A 25,628-nucleotide genomic window follows, 5' to 3' on the forward strand; every position below is an offset into this window, starting at 1 on the left:
ATTTTTGTAGGTGTATATGGTTCTATAAAATTTGACTAACTCTTTGTATAATGACTTCTAAAAAGTGATATTCTTTTTTTGTGTGTGTGCAAAATAGAAAGAATCACCTTTTTTCTCCCTTAGACACAAGTATAAAAAGTAAAACAGAATGTCAAAATATTCTAGTTAAAATGCACGATGTCAGAGATTCAGCTTCGCTGCTATTATGATCAAGCAGCATGGCACCTAAGAACAATGGAAATGGGGTGAACTCTTCCAGGCCAAGTCTGCTTTATTTGAGCACAGCACTTTTCTTTGCACTAATTTCCCTGATTGACAGCAATATTGGCAGTGGGAAGGAATTTATGGGTATCATTAATGACAAGCAGTGGAAGCTTTTAGGTATTTTTTATATGTATATATAAGAAACATTATGCCTTTCAAACTAATATGGTAAGAGGTCCTTTACTGAAATGGGATTTATAGAATCTAAAATGAAAATCTAACATATGCCATTATTTATATATACATATATAAATAATGGCATATGTTAGATTTTATACATACATACATGTATGTATTTTATACATACATGTATATATATGTGTGTGTATATATATACATGTAGAGGCAGTTTATAACTTGCTGAAGTTGGAGGGTGGCATTTTATCAGCTGGGAGCGTGACAAAGATGAGAGGCCATCTTGAGGATTTTGTGCTCCCCTTTATCTGTGACTGGTTACTCAGCTAAAGCACTCCTTGATGTTTGCTGTGCTGGGTCTGTAGGAAAACCTGCACTCAATCTGATGCTTGGCAAATGAGATTGCTGTTAGAAACTAGACACAAATGATGTGCTTAAATTCCAGGAGATTACATTAATGTTACCATAAATGGAAAATCAAATTGTCATTGTCTTCAAGGAGTAGAGAAGAAAAAAAAAATCTATTTATACCAGACACATCATAAAATTAAGTTACTTCACATAAAATATGAATTACTTGAGTCCCAGGAGGAAACCATTAAATATAAGCATATACAAAGTCAGTTTTGACCAAAACAAAAATGAAATAAACTCAGGATCTGATTGGGCTGTTACACAAAGGAAGAGTTGCTAAATAGACCCCCTATAATGGGGGATGTGGGTAGATACCAAGGACTTTTTAACTGCAGAAATTTTGATGATAAAGGAGAAGAATAAAGGGAGGGGAGAGAAAGTTCCCAGAACACCTTGCTAAGCACCATTTCCCATTGCCCAAGTCTAATTCTGATTACTTCTGCCATTTTAGAAAGCTCAAAGCCTGAGAATTTGACAAGGAAATAGACCAAAAAATTGAACCCACATGTAAACTATTTACAGGGTTGCTAGCCCAGAGAAATGGGATGGGAAACAAACAGCAACAACAGCAAATTCAAAATTGGCTATAAATCTCTAATAAGAAGTGCTAGACTCGCATTGGGCATGGTGCACCAGGATCAGCTTGCTTTAGAATTTATATATAGATGAACATCTATTACTAGTTCTCTTAGTTGTTGAAGAGAAATTCCAGAAGAGAATTGACACCCATGGAAAAGACCTATTACTGGGGAAAAAACATTGTTTATATTTCTTGCTTTGTTAACATAAGTGCTTAAATGTAGCAGTTCTGCTGAAGTGAGGAGGGTTATGTCCCCAATGGTACAAGTAGGGCCAGAGAATGTAGAACTCAAATGGGGGCTCTATCTTTAGCCTGAGCAAGTGAACTCCGGGAGTTGGTGATGGACATGGAGGCCTGGTGTGCTGCACTTCATGGGGTCGCAAAGAGTCGGACACGAATGAGTGACTGAACTGAACTGAGGTCCCTTAGCTTCTGTTGTTCAATTTCATCTTTCTACTTAGCTCAGTGGAAAACTATACCCCCTCCCTCCACAGAATTGCTAATAGCCTAGGGATGCTCATACCATCTTTAGGAGTCAGTTGATACAAAAGGACAAAGAAAATGACTGTACACTGCCTGAAGGGTGCAGGGAGTGTTTTGGGTGCTAGTGTTAACCCTAGGGATGATGTCTTATTGGCCTTGGGCATTTTGCACTCTATACGCCTGTGTGCTTGCAGAAGTTAAGTTTTGAAGTGGTATAGCAGTTCCTCACTGAGTTACTATCAAATGTTGAAAGCTCTTCATGCTTATAAATTTGCTCTGAGATTCAGCTGAGACAGTTATAAATTATTCATATTTTCACCCACTGAAATAAAATTTGAGAACAAACACTATGGTAGACTATGTGCTTGGTAATGAGATTTAAAAAGGAATCTTCAAGGACTTGACAATCTAACAAAGGAAACAAACAGAAATAAACATCACCATATACTATGATCAGAGTTATCAGGGGTCATAGGAAGTACTTTAGGAGGAACAAGAACAAGAGTAGCAGACTTGATGTTAGGACATTGGAGTAAGCTGCACAGATATTTGAACTGGGTTTTGGGCTTCCTGGTGGCTCAGAGGTTAAAGCATCTGCTTGCGTCTGCCTGCAATGGGGGAGACCCGGATTCGATTCCTGGGTCGGGAAGATCTCCTGGAGAAGGAAATGGCAACCCACTCCAGTATTCTTGCCTGGAGAATCCCATGGACAGAAGAGCCTGGTGGGCTGCTGTCTACGGGGTCACGAAGAGTCGGACGCAACTTATCGAATTTACTTTCACTTTCACTTTGAGGAATAAGATGCAGTTCACCCTATGGGAGCTGTATGATGGATGTTATTATATGAGGTTAAAGGCAGAGCAAATCCCGGAGGAATGCAAATAACAGTGTGTTTAGAATAGAAATTTTTTAATGTGTGAAATGGGAGTGGTAAAAGATGAGATCAGAAAGGTAGGATGTGTCCTAAGATTAAATGAGCTTTGGATACAAAACTAATACAAGGTCTCAAGCTATTAGCTCATTATGGAATCAATTCAGTGGCTTCCCTTTCCAAGACTTTTCTTTCTGTTTAATCATTTCCTCTGAAATAAAATTTTTTACCTTTCTTCTGGATCATATCAACATATACACATGTACTAACATTTGTTCTCTTCAAATATGAATTCTCAATGCTAGGTTTTATCCTACTCATCTCTATGTGCTGCTGTCTATATCTGGCTATAATTAAATTTACCTTCACAGATAGTTCTCAAAAGTATTATTTACTTCTTTAATAAATGCTTCAGTTTTTACTAGCTATGATGGCTAATTTTATGTGACAGTTTGTCTAAGCCACAAGTTGCTCAGATATTTGATCAAATGTTACTCTGAGTTTGTCCAAGAGGATTTTTGAACGAGATTAACATTTGAATGGATAGACTGAGTGAAGCAAATTACCCTCCCCTAATATGGGTGGTTCACGTTTTGCTGAAGCCAGGCTTGGAGAATTTTGAGCATTACTTTACTAGCGTGTGAGATGAGTGCAATTGTGCACTAGTTTGAGCATTCTTTGGCATTGCCTTTCTTTGGGATTGGAATGAAAACTGACCTTATCCAGTCCTGTGGCCACTGCTGAGTTTTCCAAATTTGCTGGCATATTGAGTGCAGCACTTTCACAGCATCATCTTTCAGGATTTGGAATAGCTCAACTGGAATTCCATCACCTCCACTAGCTTTGTTCGTTGTGATGCTTTCTAAGGCCCACTTGACTTCACATTCCAGGATGTCTGGCTCTAGGTCAGTGATCACACCATCATGATTATCTGGGTCGTGAAGATCTTTTTTGTACAGTTCTTCTGTGTATTCTTGCCACCTGTTCTTAATATCTTCTGCTTCTGTTAGGTCCATACCATTTCTGTCCTTTATCGAGCCCATCTTTACATGAAATGTTCCCTTGATATCTCTAATTTTCTTGAAGAGATCTCTAGTCTTTCCCATTCTGTTGTTTTCCTCTATTTCTCTGCATTGATCGCTGAGGAAGGCTTTCTTATCTCTCCTTGCTATTCTTTGGAACTCTGCATTCAGATGCTCATATCTTTCCTTTTCTCCTTTGCTTTTCGCTTCTCTTCTTTTCACAGCTATTTGTAAGGCCTCCCCAGACAGTCATTTTGCTTTTTTGCATTTCTTTTCCATGGGGATGGTCTTGATCCCTGTCTCCTGTACAATGTCACAAAACTCCATCCATAATTCATCAGGCACTCTATCTATCAGATCTAGTCCCTTAAATCTATTTCTCACTTCCACTGTATAATCATAAAGGATTTGATTTAGGTCATACCTGAATAGTCTAGTGGTTTTCCTCACTTTCTTCAATTTCAGTCTGAATTTGGAAATAAGTAGTTCATGATCTAAGCCACAGTCCACTCCCGGTCTTGTATTTGCTGACTGTATAGAGCTTCTCCGTCTGTGGCTGCAAACAATATAATCAATCTGATTTCAGTGTTGACCATCTGGTGATGTCCATGTGTAGAGTCTTCTCTTGTGTTGTTGGAAGAGGGTGTTTGCTATGACCAGTGCATTCTCTTGGCAAAACTCTCAAAATTCAAAATTCTCTTGGCAAAACTCTCAAAACTCAAAATTCTCCAAGCCAGGCTTCAGCAATACGTGAACCGTGAACTTCATGATGTTCAAGCTGGTTTTAGAAAGGCAGAGGAACCAGAGGTCAAATTGCCAACATCCACTGGATCATGGAAAAAGCAAGAGAGTTCCAGAAAAACATCTATTTCTGCTTTATTGACTATGTCAAAGCCTTTGACTGTGTGGATCACAATAAACTGTGGAAAATTCTTCAAGAGATGGGAATACCAGACCACCTGACCTGCCTCTTGAGAAACCTGTATGCAGGTCAGGAAGCAACAGTTAGAACTGGACATGGAACAACAGACTGGTTCCAAATAGGAAAAGGAATATGTCAAGGCTGTATATTGTCACCCTGCTTATTTAACTTCTATGCAGAGTACATCATGAGAAATGCTGGGCTGGAAGAAACACAAGCTGGAATCAAGATTGCTGGGAGAAATATCAATAACCTCAGATATGCAGATGACACCACCCTTATGGCAGAAAGTGAAGAGGAACTAAAAAGCCTCTTGATGAAAGTGAAAGTGGAGAGTGAAAAAGTTGGCTTAAAGCTCAACATTCAGAAAATGAAGATCATGGCATCGGGTCCCATCACTTCATGGGAAATAGATGGGGAAACAGTGGAAACAGTGTCAGACTTTATTTTTTTGGACTCCAAAATCACTGCAGATGGTTATTGCAGCCATGAAATTAAAAGACGCTTACTCCTTCGAAGGAAAGTTATGACCAACCTAGATAGCATATTCAAAAGCAGAGACATTACTTTGCCAACAAAGGTCCGTCTAGTCAAGGCCTATGATTTTTCCAGTAGTCATGTATGGATGTGAGAGTTGAACTGTGAATAAAGCTGAGTGCCAAAGAATTGATGCTTTTGAACTGTGGTGTTGGAGAAGACTCTTGAGAGTCCCTTGGACTGCAAGGAGATCCAACCAGTCCATTCTAAAGGAGATCAGTACTGGGTGTTCTTTGGAAGCAGTGATGCTAAAGCTGAAACTCCAGTACTTTGGCCACCTCATGCGAAGAGTTGACTCAATGGAAAAGACTCTCTGATGCTGGGAGGGATTGGGGTCAGGAGAAGAAGGGGACGACAGAGGATGAGATGGCTGGATGGCATCACCGACTCGCTGGACATGAGTTTGAGTGAACTCTGAGAGTTGCTGATGGACAGGGAGGCCTGGCGTGCTGTGATTCATGGGGTGGCAAAGAGTCGGACACGACTGAGTGACTGAACTGAACTGAATATGGGTGGGCCTTATCCAATCAGTTGAAGGCCTGAATAGAACAACAAATCTTACCCTCCTGCTCATAAGAGAGAATTTTTTCTGTCTGACTGCCTTTGAACTGGGGCATCAGCTTTTTCCTGCATTCACTCCAACTGAAACATCAGTTCTTCCTGGGTTTTAAGACATCTGCCCTTGAGACTGGAATCACACTATAGGCCTTTCTGGGTTCCAGCTCACCAACTCACATTCAAGACCTTGAAAATTGTCACCTTTTGTGATCATGTGAACAAAACTCTTATAATAAATCTCTTTTATATTTATATATTATGTAAACATTAAATGTTAATTAAACATATATTTTATTGGCTCAGTTCCTCTGTACTAGTCTGACTAATACACCAGCCAACACTCTCTGATTCTCAATTTCCTCATATTTATAATGAAGATAACAAATACAATATTATCTACCATTGGGTCTATTATAAGGAAATAGTACTAATATCTATGTGTGTGATATATGTTTTTACAGTGCTAAGAGTTTAGTGGAAATAAATATAATGTAATTGGAAGCTATTATTACTTAACAATTTTTCTACCTACACTACTGTTTGGGCTTCTCTGTTCCCATTACATTCTCTGGTATCATTACATCAGACATCTCTTGCAACAGGCCTCATATTTTTGGATCATCTTTATTTCTACACTTATTTTTGAGCGAACAGTTTAGCACATGTGCAACACAGCAGCAGCATGTCATACCTACGTCAAATACTCCTCTTTTATTAGCTTTGTAGAGCTATTTAACATGAACTGAACTTGTTGAAAGTTCATGATTTAATACATTTTGACACATGAATACTTCTCTAAAACCATGCCTACAATCAATATAATGAACATATTCATCATCCCCAAAAGTTTCCTGTTGGCCCTTCAATTCCCTCTCTTGCATTTCTTTGCCACCCATTTCCCAGGATATATCTGACCTTCTTTTGGCCAGTGCAAATTAATTACAACTACAAATATTAGAATTTTCCAGAATTTTGCATAGTAAAAATTAAATTGTAGTATTCATGTCTTTCTTCTTTCTCTGAGCATCCTGTTTTTGAGGTTCATCTGTGTTGTTGAAGATATCTTTAGAATACTCCTTTTTATTGCTGAGTAGCATTTCACTGAAAGGTTATACAACAATTTGTTTATCCTTTCCTCTACTGATTTTTCTAATTTGGGCTATTAAAGCTTCTATCAATATTTATATACAAGTTTTTTAAGGAAATATGCTTTTATTTATCTTGGGTAAATACCTTGGCATTAAATGACTGTATTGTATGATAGACATAGAATTAACTTTTTAAGACCCTGCCAAACTGTTTTAGACCAGGAGTGCATAAGAGTTTCAGTTGCTCCATATACCTGCCAAGACTTGATATGGTGAGTCGTTTTAATTTTAGGCACGCTAATAGGTGTGTGGTAGTAGTTTATTGAGATTTTAATTATATTTCCCTAATTACTAATGATGTTGAGCATTTTTATGTGCATATTTTCCATCTGCATAAATTCTTTGGTAATGAGTATGATCAATCCTTTGGCTATTTTATAATTGTGCTTTTTATGTTCTTATTGAATTTTAAGTATTCTTTACGTGTTTATAGATACAAGTCCTTTATGAGACAAATAATTTGCAAATATTCTCTCCCAGTTTATGGCTTGTCTTTTCATTCTCTTAACAATGTCTTTGGAGGAGAAGATGATTTAATTTTGACAAATCAATAAATCAATTTTTATTTTTTGTAAATTGTCTTCCTGGTGTAACAGCTAAGAAATTATTTCCTAACCCCAAATCACTTACAAATCATATTAAGTTATCTCCTATATTTTCTTCTAGAATGTTTATGAATTTTGAATTTACACTTGAGAATATGATCCACTTTGATTTAATTTTCGTATATGCTGTGAGGTATGAATTGAAATTCTTTTTCTTGCTTTCTTTTCCTCTTTTTAAATATAAAAAGCCTAATCTTCATTGTAAAAGTATATGTAAGGGGTTTGGGGAGGTAATTAGGTGTGGATGAGATCATGGACACAGAACCCACATGATGGAATGGGATTCATGCCCTTGTAAGGAGGTAAAGAGCATACCCGTTCTGCCACGTGAGACTACAAAAAGAAGTCAGAGATTGCAACTCAGGGAAAGGCTCTCATCAGAACCCTACCAAGCTGGCACCATAATCCTAGACTTCCAGTCTCTAGAACTGTGAGAAATATGGATCTGAAAATCAAAGTGGAATTGCAGAATGTACATTTTTGTCCAGTAATCTTAGGTTCTGTAGGATTCAAAGTCCTGGATCTCAAGTAAGTGGAAAAGATGCTTCTACAGAGAACACAGCCAAGATTCTACTGAATTTTGAAAAGACTGCTACCAACTGATCAGTTCAGCCTTGCTGTGTGAGTGAGTTGGTAGGCAGAGAAAGGACTTACTAATGAACCTAACATCGATACCATATTATGAGGGCAGAAGGGAACATGTGTAAAACCCAGGGAACTCACAGAAGTATTTCTTATTAATTCCATGATCAGCAATAACTCTAAATGGACAAATCCAACAACCACAGCCAAGCAAAGGCAAAACAACTAAAGACTCAGAACCTATGGGGATGAAGATCTGAGTTTCTACTAAAAGAAACAGCCTAGACTTGATGTATGGCGGTCAAAGGTAGAGGGAATCTAGAATAGGTGGGAGAGAGAGCTGTTGATAAATATAAATCACAGCCCCAGTCCCTGTTGCAGCAACGGGGACTCTAGATTGCTCAACTAACCCTTCAGCATTGGTTTTGAAGATTAAGGTAAACCATTATCTTGAAGGTCCTGAATGATTTTAGGAATGAATATTATCAGGCTTTCTTATTCCCTGCCTTACACTTTTCATGCTCACATTAAATTCCAAATATTGCTGTTAGCAACCAAATCCTTTCAGGTATAATCTGGCAATACTTCTCTTCTGTGCTTTATATCTCTATCTTTCTGTCCTGACACCTTTGATTACACTGAGGGCAGGATCTCTCAATAGCCAAGTTTGAGAAAATCGGAAAGTATGGAGAATCGACACCCCCAAATAACCCTGGAGCAGTAGGGGATGGGGGCCTATAGATAAATTGTCTCTGTATCTCATAGGCAGGCAGTTCTAAGGAATGTTCTACAGCTTCTTAGAAGATTCCTAGATGATAGTCTCCAGTGATGATGAAGTTAATACATGCTTATATCGACTTTCCTTCCTTCCCTGCTTCACCTGTTCCAGTTCTCCATTCCAACCTCATGGGACTGAGCACCAGAATAAACTACTTTCACTGTAGGCTTGCTTTAGACTCTGATTTCTGGTGAGTTGTACAAGTTCAAACAGTTGCCTTGGCACCCATGTTCCAGTGGTCATTCCTCTGTTCTTGTTAAACTTACCAGAAACATGAGACAAGACACTCACTTTCTCTTTCGGAACATATTTTATTCTTTTGGTTTCTAAGATAGTAACACCTGGTTTGGCTTCTACCTCAGTTCAGTTCAATTCAGTTGCTTGATCATGTCAGACTCTTTGCAACCCTATGGACTGCGGCACGCCAGGCCTCCCTGACCACCACCAACTCCCAGAGCTTCTCAAACTCATGTCCATTGAGTTGGTGATGCCATCCAACCATCTCATCCTCTGTTGTCCCCTTCTCCTCCTGCCTTCAATCTTTCCCACCATCAGGGTCTTTTTAAATGAGTCAGTTCTTCGTATCAGGTGGCCAAAATACTGGAGTTTCAACTTCAGCATCAGTACTTCCAATGAATATTCACAATTGATTTCCTTTAGGATTGACTGATTGGATCTCCTTGCAATCTAAGGGACTCCAAGAGTCTTCTCCAACACCACAGTTCAAAAGCATCAATTCTTTAGCGCTTAGCTTTCTTCACAGTCCAACTCTCACATCCATACATGACTACTGGAAAAACCATAGCTGCACTTCATTTATGAGGTCTCAGGCCAACCAGGAAAACAGGAGCCCATGACACATGGGAGCACCCCTAGAGAGGAGACCTGGTTCCACCCTCCTGTTGGCCACCTCCAATGCAAGTCATCATGTCCCTGGATCAGAAAAGTGAGCGCTGCAAAAAGCTTGAGGAAGAGCTTCAGGCCCCCAAAGGCCTACAAAGGCCTTTGAAAGTGTGCAGGCTTCTACAGCTAGGAAGGAAAAGGCCAACTCCTCCACCTCTTCCTCCTCCATAACCTCCTTCTTCTCCACCAATTTCTCTTCCTCCACCCCCTCTTCTCCTCCCTCACTCCTTTGATCTCTGGCATTCCAGAGGAGGTGCCTGCCACTGGGGCACTGAGTACTTGCCAGGGTTCTCAGGGAGCCTGCTTCTCACCTGCTGCCACACAGCCTCTCTACTGAGTCAATCTGGTGAGAATTTCAGAAGCCAAGAAGAGGAGGGCCCCAGCATCTCTGAGGCTCCACCAGATCCCCAGTTCTTGCTCAGTCATGAGCTAAACAAGCAGGTGACTGAACTGGTGCAGTTCCTGTGCGTCAAGTATGTAACAAAGGAATCCACCCCCAAAGCAGAAATGCTGAGGAGTGTCATCAGAGAGCACAAGGACACTCCCTGTGATCTTCAGCAAAGTCTGTGAGTGTGGGGAGGTTGTCTCTGGCATTGAAGTGAAAGAAGTAGACCCCACCAGCCACTCCTATGACCCTGTCAAATCACTCAACCTTAGCTATGACAAGAGGCTGAGTGATGACCGGGGCACGCCCAAGACCAGTCTCCTGATACTTATCCTGGGTATGACCTTCATGGAGGGGAACTGTGCCCCCAAGGAGAAAATCTGGGAAGTGCTGAATATGATGGGGCTGTATGCTGGGCAGAAGGATTTCATCTATGGGGAATCCAGTAAACTCATCAATAATGATTTGATGAAGGAACAGTATCTAGATTATCAGCAGGTGTCTTGACAGTGATCCTGTATGATTATGGATTCCTATGGGGTCCAAGGGCCTATGCTGAAACCAGCAAGATGAAAGTTCTGGAATTTTTTTTGCCAACATCAGATGGGAGGGACTGACTCCACTTCCTTCTCATGCTGGTATAAGGAAGCTTGAGAGATGAGAGAGCCCAGGCCAGAGCTGCCCCCCCACCGGGATGATACTACCGTCACGGCAAGTGAAAGTCCCAGTGTCACACCCAGCAGAATATCTTGCCCCAAGTGAAGTCAGAAGCAGTTTATTCAGTCTTCATTTGAAGACAGCACCCAGTATTCTATGTAGTGGAGGACCAGGGTCGATCTGAACGGAAGTGTATAGCATCTTTTCATTTCTGTTGTATATGGGCAACTTGGATATTTATCTTTATTTTTACTTTTTCCCCCCAAATATTGTTTCAGTTCAGTTCAGTCACTCAGTCATGTCTGACTCTTTGCGACCCCATGAATCACAGCACACCAGGCCTCCCTGTCCATCACCAGCTCCCGGAGTTCACCCAGACTCACGTCCATCGAGTCAGTGATGCCATCCAGCCATCTCATCCTCTGCCGTCCCCTTCTCCTCCTGCCCCCAATCCCTCCCAGCATCAGAGTCTTTTCCAATGAGTCAACTCTTCGCATGAGATGGCCAAAGTACTGGAGTTTCAGCTTTAGCATCATTACTTCCAAAGAAATCCCAGAGCTGGTCTCCTTCAGAATGGACTGGTTGGATCTCCTTGCAGTCCAAGGGACTCTGAAGAGTCTTCTCCAACACCACAGCTCAAAAGCATCAATTCTTCGGCACTCAGCTTTCTTTATAGTCCAACTCTCATATCCATACATGACCACAGGAAAAACCATAGCCTTGACTAGACGAACCTTTGTTGGCAAAGTAATGTCTCTGCTTTTGAATATGCTATCTAGGTTGGTCATAACTTTCCTTCCAAGGAGTAAGCATGTTTTAATTTCATGGCTGCAGTCACCATCTGCAGTGATTTTGGAGCCCCCAAAAATAAAGTCTGACACTGTTTCCACTGTTTCCCCATCTATTTCCCATGAAGTGGTGGGACCGGATGCCATGATCTTCGTTTTCTGAATGTTGAGCTTTAAGCCAACTTTTTCACTCTCCACTTTCACTTTCATCAAGAGGCTTTTGAGTTCCTCTTTACTTTCTGCCATGAGGGTGGTGTCATCTGCATATCTGAGGTTATTGATATTTCTCCCAGCAATCTTGATTCCAGCTTGTGTTTCTTCCAGTCCAGTGTTTCTCATGATGTACTCTGCATAGAAGTTAAATAAGCAGGGTGACAATATACAGCCTTGATGTACTCCTTTTCCTATTTGGAACCAGTTCCATGTCCAGTTCTAACTGTTGCTTCCTGAACTACACTTAATAAAGTTTAATTAGTTCCAGAAAACAAGCAACTTCTGTCCATCCACTTCACTGTCCATCTTCACTGCCTACTATGTCACGGTAATATCAAACCTGAACCACTGTCACAACCCTCTGCTTGGCCTTCCAACTCCTACTCTTGTTCCTTAGAAGTCAATCTCTGCACAGCAGAGAGAATGACCCCTAAAGTTCATTAATCAGAACACGTTGTTCCTAGGCTTAAAACCCTCCAAAAGGCTCCCTGCTGTACTTAGAATAAATGTAATGACTGATCATCACCTTCAAGATTCTACATGAACTGACTGCTGCCTGCCTGTCTGACTTCTTCATCTACTGTGCTCCACCTCTCATTATGCTACAGTCACACTGGCCTTGCGTCTGATCTATGAGTTTACCAAGTATATACTTGCCTGAAGGCACTTTCACTCTCTGTTCCCTCTGCCTAGGACAAGCTGCCATCATATCTTTACAAAGCTTGCTACTTCTTGTCATTTGTCTCAATTTAAATATCACCTCCTTAGAGAGGCCTTCAAGTCTAGCCAAATACCCTACCCTCATGCCCACTCACTCTAATATCATATTTCCCTATTTTTTAAAATGATGCTATTTTTATTAATTGTTACATTTAGAATTTATTTTTTAAAATTTTAATTGGAGGATAATTGTTTTACAATATTGTATTGACTACTGCCATAGAACAATATGAATGAGACTCAAGTATACATGCATGCATGCTCAGTCATGTCTGACTCTTTGCGACCCCATGGACTGTAGCCCACCAGTATCCTCTGTCCACTGGATTCTCTAGTCAAGAATACTGGAGTGGGTTGCCTTTTCCTACTCCAGGGAATCTTCCGACCCAAGGACTGAAGCCATGTCTCCTATGTCTCCTGTATTGCCTGAAGATTCCTTACCACTGTGCCACCCGCTGCTAAGTCGCTTCAGTCGTGTCCAGCTCTGTGTGACCCCAGAGACGGCAGTCTACCAGGCTCCCCCATCCCTGGGATTCTCCAGGCAAGAACACTGGAGTGGGTTGCCATTTCCTTCTCCAATGCATGAAAGTGAAAAGTGAAAGTGAAGTCGCTCAGTCATGTCTGACTCCTAGCGACCCCATGGACTGCAGCCTACCAGGCTCCACCATCCATGGGATTTGCCAGGCAAGAGTGCTGGAGTGAGGTGCCATTGCCTTCTTCTATGCCACCTGGGAAGCCCTTAAATATGCATATATCCCCTTCTTCTTGAACCTCCTCTGCCTCCCACTCCAACCCACCCCTCTAGGTTATCACATAGTTTTATTTGTGTATCACTACCCAAGATGACCATGCTCATTTATTTATTTATTTCCTCTTTCTCTCTTGGGAATGGAAGCTCCATTAATACTTACATTCCTTAACACTCTTTCTGGTACCTATATGGAATTTATTAAACACATTGAATGAGTGAAAAAAAGATTTCACTACAAAGCAAGATTTTACTTTTTAAAAAAGTCTTAGATCTATGGATCCTTCTCTGCCTTGCTGTTAAATATTTACTCTTTGCAATTCTGTTAGTTTTACATAATCTCACTTGCAGTTTTTTATTTAGCAATTTCTCAGTAATTCCTAAATCATGGGGATTTATGGCAGTGATTAAAAGGAGTATATGCATAGAGCTGTTCCTTATATGCTGTCCTTATTCACAAATATAGTTCTTTTGGCCTAACATGTATGAAAAACAAACTGAAATCGTGTAATGTGGTCAGAAAAACATAAATTGAAGTTGTAATACATTTACTTGTAACACATTATATAATGAGACCTGTTTTGCTTCTGAGTCAACCAAAGTCTCCAAACAAATAAAGCAATAGAGGAAAACATCCTGACCTTCCAAAAATGTCATTTGACTCCTCTATGCAAGATTTGCAAAGGTCCCACCCAAACTCAGTTTTATTGGCTTCAGCCCATTCACTCAAAGGAATAAAATGCCTGAGTTTGAAGATACTGGGAGAGAGAATGTCTTCTGAGAACACTGTTGCTTTTTGTGGTGCTTTTCTTGCCCTCCCTCCCTCTGGGAAAAGATTGGGTATTGCTTTCCCTTCATTTAAGCCATAAGAGTGATGTTTCAAACTGACCCTCTAGAGAATCTGCTCAGTGAATCCTGGAAGTTGGGTCATGTGGTTGACCAGCATCTGTAAGATGGTCTTGGTGGCAGCAAGAATGATGACAACACTGTGAACAAGTTGATGACAGATCAGAGACGCATGCTTTTCCCCTGGATTAAAGAAGGGCCCCATGGAAGAGAAAAGGCCCAAAGATGGTTTCATAAGTCCCAGAGAGCTTCCTGAGAGATGTGAGCATCCCAGCTGGGAGAAGGCTGTGGTACACAGAGTGCAGAAGCTGAGGAGTGTGTCGATGTATCAAGATGGAGAAGAGATACCGCCCAATGTCAAACAAGCCGTTGTGAGACATTCCCCATAGAAATGATTCCTGAGGAAACAATAAAAGGAAGATTCAGCTTGAAATAACCATAGTTGATATTTTATTTAATTTTACATACTCAATACTTTTCCCCTAAAATTGAAAAGAAGTCAAGGATGTGTGCTATCACCACATCCATTCAGATTTGTATTGGAAGTCCCAACCAGTGCAATGAGGCAAGAAGAATAAATAAAATATATCATTAAAAGCACTGTACTAAATGAAAGGTACCAGACACTAAAGGCTTGACAGTGTATGAAAAAGATGAAACTAGAGGAAGAATAATCAGATCAGTTGCAGGGGATGGGAGTATGGAAGAGATTAGATGGAGAAGAGGCAAAAGGGAACTTTTTGGGGCAATGGGGAAATTTCTATGTCCTGATGTTGTGGTCATTACATGATTGTATATGGTTGTTAATTTTTCTCAAGAAATTAAATAAATCTGACATAAAAGTTAATTATGCCAAAAGCTGTAATAAAGATATGTGGAATGGGTGGGGAATCATAGACAAGGGAAATATAACCTGAAATAAGGTGGTGGAATGTTTTGAGATAAATACAGGGTCTATACCTATCATCTCACATGACACTGAGCATCAAGTGGCCAAATAATAAGATGTGTGAGCTTCTGAAGTTGAATGGGATACTGGATTATGTTATATAAATGCATCATTGCACCTGTGTTGCTGCCAGTTGAATATATGCTCCCAACAGCAGAAATTTGGTCTCATTCATGATTTTATCCTGTGCTTATCATGTTTGGAAATTCGTTGGCACCATAAATACTTCTTGACTGATGGACTGAGCATCTTGTGGGGAATCAGTTTTAAATTCCCAGATCTCAGTTGGGAGTTAATCTTCTCAAAAATGAGAGGAGAATTTTAAACATTTTGCCTATTTCCTACACCAAAATGTTCTTCAATTATACTCACCCAGTCTTCCCCAACAGTAGATTCACACACTTCCTCCTGGAAACTTGTTGGTCTCCCAAGCCTGGATAAGCACTCATCAGGTGAATTTTTCCTAATTTGGTGCTTCTTACATTGTATGAGCACATAGTCGGGGCTTCCCAGGTGGCACTAGTGGTAAAGAATCGACCTGCCAATGCAAGAGACGTGGGTTTGATCACCGGGTTGGGAAGATTCCCTGGCAGAGGGCATGGCAACTTACTTCAGTATTCTGGCCTAGAGAATCCCAGGGACAGAGGAGCCTGACAGGCTACCTTCTATGCAGTAGCAAAGAGTTAGACAAGACAGAAGAGACTCAGCGCAGCATAACTAGCCAGATTATAAATTCATATGACCATGATCCAAGTTTGTATTATTCATTTTGTATCCTAGAACCGAATACCAAGACTCACTCATACTGAATACTCTATATGCACTTTGAAAAAAATGAGCACTTATAAACTTTAATTTTTCTTTTATCAATGATAGAAATGAAAGGGCTGAGAAAACAGAATCTTAGTAGAGCTAAAAGCTTGTATTCTACTTTAGAGTTTCTTAATCAGCACCCACTGGGGTCTGAACCTATTTTTATTTTTGTACCAGTTGAGCACAAAGTTAAGTAAGGAATAAGGCCAGACAGAATACAATATATTCTTGTGATTTCTTTTAACCTCCCACTAGGAAACTAATAAGCTGAAGCAGGGGCAGTGGTAGTAAGGAAAGAATAAAATATCCTCTGAACAATGGCTCTACTTAAATATTTCCTTAATAAATGCCACAGCATTTGGGAATTCATTAAAGGGAAGAACACCCCTTTCTATATGTTAACTGCAGCTTCAGCAATAGGAGAGATAATTAAGAGATTCTTTGAACAGAGCCAACTTTCTCAGCAGCAGACTAATAGCTATGATTTTCCTAAAAAGGACTTTCCTAATAACCTATAAGCTTTCCTAATCCCTGGTTCAGTCCTGTTTTCTGTCTATGAATAAAAATAGAATAGTTCTGAAACCCAACCCTAAAGTGCTTAAAATTTAGAATCTCTTTTATTTTATTTTATTTTTTTTTTAGAATCTCTTTTAAAAGAGAAGACAGATTGGCTCACAAGTATCTTCCCTTGCTCAATCTTTTCCTCCTTGTCCCCTATTTCTCACCTTTGCAGAACTCCAGTTCAAGATAGAAATTTTTAGCAATATGTATTCATAATGTTTGGGCTTCCCAGTGGCACAGTGGTAAAGAATCTGCCTGCTAATACAGGAGATGCAAGTTTGATCTCTGGGTTTGGAAGATCCCCTGGAGGAAGAAATGGCAACCCACTCCAGTATTCTTGCCTGGAGAATCCCATGGACAGAAGAGCCTGGCAGGCTATAGTCCATGGGGTCACAAAAAGTCAGACATGACTGGGCATGCACACACATTCATAATATTTACCTTAAAATTGGGATGCATCCTAAATAAATTGATTAATTTAATTAAAAAAAACTTGATTGTGGTAGTGGTTGCACTATTGTGTTTATTTACCAAAAATCATCAAAATGATGACTGAAACAGGTGAATTTTTTTAATGTAGGTTATACTTTTGTTATATCAATCAATTGTGAAAGAACTGTTTTGGAATTTTGCTATAAAGTGTGTACTGTGATGAACTGAAATCTAGGATCATACTCCATAGAAGGTGTAGATAGACAGCTGATGATAGATAGATAGAAGCCATGTATTGTTTTCTCCATAAACATAACTTTATTTCTGGTTATCTTTATTTTTATATATATTTTCTTTTCCATTTATTTTTTAGGAACTGAATTTCAGCAGTGCAGAAAGACTTTTTTTCATCAAAGGACTTAGATTGTAGTTGTCATCACAGGTATATAAGAAAACGATTCTGAGTTCATTTCATGACCAATTTAGTGAAATTGCTTGTTAGTTTCCAAGGTTTTTCAGTTGATTCTCTTGAGTACTTTTTCCATGTCTATAACCACATCATTTGAAGATTTTAAAAATTGTTTTTCTCTTTTCCAGTATTATACGATCTCATTTCACTTTCTGATTGCATTACTTAGCATTTCCAGGAAGACTTTAAATACTAACAGTGAATTGAGTGCCTTTGTCCCATTCTTAACTCTAAATGAAATTACTTTCTACTCTAACATTAAGCATGATGACAGTTATTTAAGATGCCATACATATATAGATCAAGTTAAGAAACTATTCTATCCCCTATTTTGCTAAGAGTTTTATTAAAAGGATATTAAATTTATCAATTGCTTTTAGATCATCTATCAAAATGGTCTTTGATTTGCTCCTTTGACCTATTGGGAGAATTTACTGATTCATAATATTAAATTATAGTTGGGCTCTTTTTTTCACATACTGCTGGCTTAATTTGCTATTTAATTTAGGGTGTACATCTATTTTGAGAAGAGAAATGGTTTTGGTTTTTGTTACTTTCTTTTGTTATATTTTATTATTAAGGTAATTACTAGGGTAATTGTACTGTTACATACCAGTTGAGAACTTTCCACTTTTCTTTCTTCCATTGAATAGATAAAAAGAATGGAAGTTTTTCTTGGAAGTTTTGAATATTTGACTATAAAAGAGTGGATCATGTACTTTTTGAAGAAATTATTTTACAAGATTTTACATTTCATGTTTATTGATCAGTTAGATTTTATTCTCCTTGACTCAGTTTAGGAAATTTATATTATCCATTAATATCATAAATTTCATCAAGATTTTAAAAATTAGACTTATTCAATTTTATATACAACATTCTTATATATGTAAAAATAATCTTACCTATAACTTTGGTCTTCATAATGCTGTATCTGTTTCTTCTCAATTTTGTTCACTCTCTGTGTGTGTTGCTCCCTCATTGACAAGCCTTCTCAAATATATTTCTCTTTGCCTTTGAAAAAAAAAAAAACAAACAAGCTTTTGGACTTATTAATGTTATTTTTCTGTTTTTTGTTTCATTTCTACTCATATCTGTAAAGTTATATTTCCCCCCAAATATGTTACTAGGTAGTCTAGGATTTGCAGCAAAGGCTGTTGGTTACCTACTCGATATTCAAGTTCATCTTTTTAACTAAAAACCAGGTCGCTGATGTTAATTTGGGCAGCAATATGTGTTGTTCAAAAACTATATCTTTCAGTCTCCTTTGAAGTTAGGTTTGACCGTGTCCCTAAACCCTGGCCAATGAAATATAAATAGAAGGTAGTGGATAGGACTTTCAGGTAGGCATTTTAAGGTAGTTGATTTTGCCTTCCCTAATGTCTCCAGTTGGAAGGTGGGTGGATGGCTGGAGATCCAGTAGCCTCTTTGTCACTTTGAGAATGAAATCAGTGTTCAAAGAATTATAAATCAGAGGGATAGCAGAAGGAGCTGGGTCTTTACTATCATGTGAGATCCCAAACCAGCCTTGGGATGCTTATCTCTGAATTTCCTATTAACGGAGTAAGCCATACTTACTCTCTTAATAGGAAAATCAGATAATGGTCCTCCTTTATTCTAGATGAGGTTTCCCTCATAGTTCAGTTGGTAAAGCATCTGCCTGCTTTACCAATGCAGGAGACCCTGGTTCAATTCCTGGGTCAGGAAGATCCACTGAAGAAGGGATAGGCTACCCACTCCAGTATTCTTGGGCTTCCCTTATGGCTCAGCTGGTAAAGAATCTGTCTGCAAATACAGGAGACCTGGGTTTGATCCCTGGGTTGGGAAGATCCCCTGGAGAAGAGGAAGGCTATCCACTCCAGTATTCTAGCCTGGAGAATTCCACGGACTATATAGTCCATGAGGTTGCAAAGAGTTGGACATAACTGAGAAACTTTCACTTTCAGTTTGTCCTGGATATTATTATTTGTCTTAAATTTCATGTTGTTGATTATTGATATGAATTTTCTTGGCTTGTTTGATAACTTGTTAGTAATATTTTTGGCTATGCCTTAATTGTTAGCCTTCTTCTGTCATTTAGCTTCAGGTACAACTTGTAAATTGCTTATTATAAAATTTAACTTTTTGTTTCAATTCACTGTTTAGTAACACCATTTTTACAGAATACTTATTATATGCTTTGTGTCATGTATTGTGGAAAGTACTGTTTTATAAGTTTTTATAACTATCTTACATTGTATTTTGTTCAATAACTTTCTTATCTTTTGCTTTGCTGTAGTTGTCCAACTTTCAGAAAACTAAGATCATGGCATCTGGTCCCATCACTTCATGGGAAATAGATGGGGAAAGAGTGGAAACAGTGTCAGACTTTATTTTGGGGGGCTCCAAAATCACTGCAGATGGTGACTGCAGCCATGAAATTAAAAGATGCTTACTCCTTGGAAGGAAAGTTATGACCAACCTAGATAGCATATTCAAAAGCAGAGATTACTTTGCCAACAAAGGTCCATCTAGTCAAGGCTATGGTTTTTCCAGTAGTCATGTATGGATGTGAGAGTTGGACTGTGAAGAAAGCTGAGAACCAAAGAATTGGTGCTTTTTTTTTTTTTTTTTTTAAAGAATTGGTGCTTTTGAACTGTGGTGTTGGAGAAGACTCTTGAGAGTCCCCTGGACTGCAAGGAGATCCAACTAGTCCATTCTAAAGGAGATTAACCCTGGGATTTCTTAGGAAGGACTGATGCTAAAGCTGAAACTCCAGTACTTTGACCACCTCATGTGAAGAGTTGACTCATTGGAAAAGACTCTGATGCTGAGAGGCATTGGGAGCAGGAGGAGAAGGGGACGACAGAGGATGAGATGGCTGGATGGCATCACCAACTTGATGGACTTGAGTTTGAGTGAACTCTGGGAATTGGTGATGGACAGAGAGGCCTGGCCTGCTGTGATTCATGGGGTCACAAAGAGTCGGACACGACTGAGCGACTGAACTGAACTGAGTTGTCCTTTAATCTCTGTAAAAAGATTCATCTTCTGAGGGCCTGAACAAATAGAAGTAGAAATTCTTTGGAATAGCAGGATAAGTCCTTTTTAGACAAGAAGAGCTTGGAACAATAACACTGTTGTCAAGATATTTACTATTTCACGTAAGAAAAACCAGTGAGCCATTCAAGTCTGGTAAAGTGAAATATTCATTGGAAAGACTGATGCTGATGCTGAAGCTCCAATACCTTGGCCACCAGCTGTGAAGAGCCAACTCATTGGAAAAGACTCTAATACTGGAAAAGATTTAAGGCAAAAGGAGAAGTGGGTGGCAGAGGATGAGATGGTTGGAGAGTCACAGATTCAGTGGACATGAATTTGTGCAAACTCCAAGAGATAGTGAAGGACATGGAAGCTTGGTGTGCTGCAGCCCATGGGGTTGCAGAGTTAGACATGATTTAGTGACTGAACAACAACAACAAAATGAAATCTAAGAAAATATAAGTGGACGTCTCAAATTATTTTCTCATTTGTGACCTAGAGATTTAAGGACAATACTTATTAAAATCTATTAAAGTCTGTCTTTTTTCTTCAGTAGATGAGTCACAGAGAGGGTAGTTTCTTGATTTTCCCCCCTTTTTAAAACTTCTTACAATTCAATTATATTCTCACATTCACACAGTGAGAGTCCTTAACCAAAATGTTGAAATGTGTGTGTCATGAGTTCCCTAGCCCCACATTTAAGGACCTGAAAATATAAGAAAACTATATAAAGAGAATAAGGAACAGTTAGAACAGATTCTTGGAGACTGAATTTTTAAAATCCTTCTGTTTTTGCCAATAGGTACTTGCTCACCAGGTATAGGTGGTTATCAGTTTCTGCTTGCAATGTGGTAACAAACACCAATTTAATTTGTCACTGATCTGCTTTGGGGACAGAGAATTGCTAATCTTAAAGGTGAATACACAAAATTTACATTCTTGCGTAATCCTATTTAAGACTTACCAAGGAGAAAAAAAGCTTCAGCCCAACTCAAAAACATATATAATTTTACTCTCAATCTTTTACATCAACAAAAATTTTTGCCAAGTATTAAGTATCATGTCATTTTGCTTTAGAGATTTCAAATAGGTATCTTCATTTGTGTATAATTTTGCTATAGGAGGAAGGAGTTGGAAACGAAGAATTATAAATAGAGAAGAAAATTTACATTAAGATCAGTGTTCAAAAATTGTGAAAGGATATTAAGATAAGAGAATATTTTAAATTGAGTTTGACATGTACTATTTATCTGCAAAAAAAAAGCCAGAATGGAAGGTGTGCAAGCTAAATTATTTAACCTTGAAACCATTTTGCTATTGAAAATGTTAAAAATGATCACCTTTCAGACTTAAAGGAATGGAAGTGACCTATAATGAAGTTTACGACTTTTGGAAAATTAATCTTGTTAGATTTCCTTTATGTTTATAGTTTATGATTGTTTCAAATTTTAGTGACAGTCACATTAAAAAATCAGTACATAAGAATGCTTTTTGCTCATAAACAAAACAAAGAGAAAGATATTACTGGGACCTTATCTTCATTCTCTTATGAATAGGATGAAACCTATAACTTTTCTTTTGGACATAATTATCCTGAATTATAGCCCCAAAAGTTTTAAATTAAGTTTAAAAACATTAAATGAGTACAAATAGGTCCAGATTTAAAAGAGTGTTTTTCCATGGGAAGAAAATAATGGTTGTCAAAGAGTCACCAACATTCAATTCGAGCATCATCTCATAAACACAGTGTTCCAAGATGTTGGGGGACTATATACGTAAATAAGATATGCTCTCTATCTTCAAGGAACTTTCAGTGGGGGTGACATACAGAGCCAAAATATGTATAAATGAAGGCAGAAAAAAAGTTTCCCAGACTCCTCTGTAGGGGCATCCTCTTCCATGCCAGCCCCCTCTTCTGCATACACAAACTCACACTTTGAAAAATTTTCTACATTGATGTTCCTCAAGGATGGAACTTGCCTCTTATCCTCTCTAATGCTCTATATTTTCTATGAAATCTCAAGGCCAATGAGTCTCAAATATACATCAAACACAGATTTCTCCTTTGATCTTAAGCGAACCTTAAACACAAGTTTCCCCAAAGTGAAAGGATATTCTCTCCAAGAACTGATCTTCTTCCAGTGTCCTTTATCTTGGTGGATGCCATCAGCGCTCATTATACCCAACCCTGAAACACTGACATCTCCCTCTCTCCCACCCTGAATCCATATCAAACCATCACTAAGTCTAGATTTTATGATCTAAGTATTTCTCAAATCTGTACACTTCTGTTTACCACCACGAACATCACCCAAGCCACCAGTTCACACCTGCACTACTGCAAAAGTCTTGTAACTCATTACTCTGTATCCACTTTCATAATCCTTAGATAATTTCCCTGATACAACCAGAAACTTCTTTACAAAACTGTGTCATTGCCCCAGCTTCAAAACTCAGAGGTTTTCCATTTCTCTTAGAATAAAGATAAAACCTGAACACTCTGGGTCACAACAGGTACTCTCACTTTATTCAGCCCCTACTTTATATCTTCCAAGTGTTTCTGACTTTCGTTCATTTTTTAAAAATAAGCCAAAGCCACTCCCACCATGAAGCTTTAGCATTCTCAGTCCATTTTAACCATTTCCCCTTTTCATCTGGTTGATGCCTACTGGTCCTTGAAATCTCAGTTTGCCTATCAATTCCTCAGAAAATCTCATCCCAGCCACCCAGGAAAACCCGTTACACGTTCTCACAAAACACTTTCTTTCCTTGCAGAATTCTTTTTCTTGTTCATGTCAGTTTATCCTTATATCTTAGGGCCATTGTATGATTAATATTAACAGCCCTCTTCTCTATTAATCTAAGCTCCATGAGAGCAGAAACTCTCATAGGATAGAGCAGAGTATCAGGTTCATGGTACCTTCTCAGTGAACGTTGTTGGATGCATGAATGGATGGATGAATGGATGGAATCGTGAAAGATATGGATGGAAGAGCAGAGGAATTATCAAAGCAGATTAGAAGTAGAACTTTAATTCTCAAAGCAAGATACAATGGATTTCTTGAGGCAATAGCTTCTGAGTTGAACTTAATAGGCTAAGAAAAAGGGGAAAGCTCTTCTAGGTTAAGGGAAGAAAAGTTTTTTAAAGTAATAAAATATAAAAGTTTTAAAATATTGTTAGCACAGAAATGTAGCCAGTGTGGCTAAAGTAGGACTCTGTGAGGCATTACATATATAAAAGCAAAAAATGCACAGTGGGTAAAGAAGCCACCTACCGAAACCGGAGACACAAGAGACACGGGTTCGATCCCTGGATCAGGAAGATACCCTGGAGGAGGAAATGGCAACCCATTCCAGTACTCTAGCCTGGAAAATTCCATGGACAGAGGAGCGTGGTGGGTTACAGTCCATGGGGTCACAAACAGTTGGAAATGACTGAGCATGAATAAAGAAAGTGAAGTCGCTCAGTCGTGTCAGACTCTTTGCGATCCCATGGACACCAGGCTCCTCCACCCATGGGATTTTCTAGGCAAGAGTACTGAAGTGGGTTGCCATTTCCTTCTCCAGGGAACTTCCCAACCCAGGGATCGAACCCAGGTCTCCCAAACTGTAGACAGACGCTTTAGCGTCTGAGCCACCAGGGAAGTCCGAGCATGAATAAGGAAGAATCTTATTTAGTAGACAATGAAACATCACTGAAGATTTAGAGGAGGAATGTATCATTATTTAACTTGTTGAAAGATAAGCTGAATTTAAAGGATGGGCTAGAGAGTCAAGAGATTAGAAAGAAAAAATAATAGTTAAGAGGCTACTCAAAAAAGAGAACAGAAGTCTCAAGTGAGACTATGAAAGTGAAGTTGGAAAGGAGACAAGTGCTAGACACATTTCAGAGAATGAACCAATAGTCCATTCTTGCCTGGAGAATCCCATGGACAGAGGAGCCTGATAGGCCGCAGTCCAAGGTGTCACAAGAGTCGGACATGACTTAGTGACGAAACCACCACCACCTCTGGGTGACAGTCGAAAAGAGAGGAGGAAGAAGGTGATGATATTCAAGATGTTTTGATTTCTCTGTCCTGTGTGACTAGGTAGATGGGATATTTACAGGTCCATGGGAGGAGGACGGTGATTAGCAAGAATAACCTTGACAAAGTTTCAGGTTAGAAACAATGAAAGTTGGATAACCCAGTATAATATCATTATGGAGAGGACCAGCAGGTAGTAATTGCAGTCTTGCAATTACTTGCAAGTTTAGAGAACTTGACCCTGGTCCTGGTCTGGATATGTTTCCTTGGGACAAGGAATCCACAGGTCTAAAATGGATGTGCCCTGGAGTCTGATACCTATTGTTACATCAGTTCTGGGTTCCTGAGACCTTAGATACCATGTCCAAATGGCCCCCAATCCACTTCTAGAATTGGTGCAGACTTCCTCTTTGGGACCATACTCTGATGTGCCTCCCTTAGACTCAAGAGATGTTCAAAGGATAGCTGTTTGCAAGGGTATGGATGCAGCCTCCACCTGAGGTTGGAGGGTCCATATGCCTACTCATGAGGTCCCAGACAGTGCTGGATAGAGTCAGAAAGTGAAGGAGAAAAGGACAGGAGGCAGGGCTGGAATAGTTCTCACCTTTTGTTATATCCTGAGGGGGAACCCCCAGAAATCTCACAGTTTACACTTGAACTTGGCTTTTCAGGTTTATATGGAGGCATATTTCCCAGGATAGGAGAATAATCTGTATTGGACTGTTAAAACATTAGGCATCTAAAATATATACACTGTTGGTAGCAATATAAATTGGTACAACCACTATTAAAACAAAAATGACTAAAAATAGAGTTACCATATAATCCAGCAATCCTATTCCTGGGCATATATCCAGAGAAAAATATGGTTCAAAAGGATACATGCATTCCAGTATTCTTTGTCACACTGTTTACAATAGCCAAGACGTGGACACAACCTAAATGTCCTTCAACTGGTGAATGGATAAAGCAGATGCAGTGCGTATATACATGGAATATTACCCAGCCATTATTACCCAGAAGGAAATAATGCCATTTGCAGCAACATGGATGGGACATGGAGATTGTCACAGTAAATGAAGTAAGTCAGACAAAGACAAATATCATATAATATCACTTATACATGGAATCTAAAAGAATGCCATAAATGAACTTCTTTATTAAACAGAAACAGATTCACACTTTGACAATGAACTTAT

General features: G+C 39.1%; 1 pseudogene; it reads left to right on the forward strand.

The window, feature by feature from the left end:
* Window positions 1–7,978: 7,978 nt before the first annotated feature.
* Window positions 7,979–10,841, forward strand: LOC784496 (putative MAGE domain-containing protein MAGEA13P; annotated as a pseudogene).
* Window positions 10,842–25,628: the final 14,787 nt, after the last annotated feature.

The sequence above is a fragment of the Bos taurus genome, chromosome 14 (genome assembly GCF_002263795.3).
Source record: "Bos taurus isolate L1 Dominette 01449 registration number 42190680 breed Hereford chromosome 14, ARS-UCD2.0, whole genome shotgun sequence".
Taxonomy (NCBI): Eukaryota; Metazoa; Chordata; class Mammalia; order Artiodactyla; family Bovidae; genus Bos; species Bos taurus.